Consider the following 643-nt stretch of genomic DNA (forward strand, 5'->3'; position numbering starts at 1 on the left):
GCATTTGTTGTGTCTTATTAACCTGTTTATTGTTTGTTTGCAAGTATGAAAACTCTGTTTAATGAGATAGGCATCAAGATGTGTCAAGTGTTTGTCAACACAGAGTCTTCCACTGGTACTGTAATGTCTGTGCTATAGACCTGGGAAGGCTGTTCCTGAGGTACCCTGTGGTGTGAAGCCATGGAGACCGGTGGAAGGTTGGCTACTTAATCATCCTTCTTAAACTTGCCATTGACACAGGGCACCCAGACTAGGATCAGCTGCCTGTCCATGACCCACAACACCCATGGCACCTATAGGACCCCACATGCTGGCTGTTGGGTCCAATTCTTGGCTGGTTCATGGTCGCATGGGCCCAGGAACCTGCTCAGCATGGTGGTCAGGCCTGAACACTCAGGGTCCCTCTGTTCTGTGGCTCAACAGTACTGCATTCAGAATCTATCTTAACGCTAAGCTCATAATTGTAAATGTAAGCTTATTTCCCGATTTTTCCTCCATCATTACAGGTAGCTTGTTTTCCTTTGCAGGAGGGATGGTAGGTGCTGGGGGTTGAACACGGAGCCCTGAGCAGGCTAAGCACATATTCTATGGATGCTAGTCTCCCAGACTATAGTCTGTTAGTTGATGCCAAGGCGAAGGTGTT

The 643-nt window shown here is 47.6% G+C and overlaps 1 pseudogene; it reads right to left on the minus strand.

Moving 5' to 3' along the window:
* Positions 1-206: 206 nt before the first annotated feature.
* Positions 207-374, minus strand: LOC131923876 (cytochrome b-c1 complex subunit 10-like; annotated as a pseudogene).
* Between the last annotated feature and the right edge of the window lie 269 nt (positions 375-643).

This window comes from Peromyscus eremicus, chromosome 14, assembly GCF_949786415.1.
Source record: "Peromyscus eremicus chromosome 14, PerEre_H2_v1, whole genome shotgun sequence".
NCBI lineage: Eukaryota > Metazoa > Chordata > Mammalia > Rodentia > Cricetidae > Peromyscus > Peromyscus eremicus.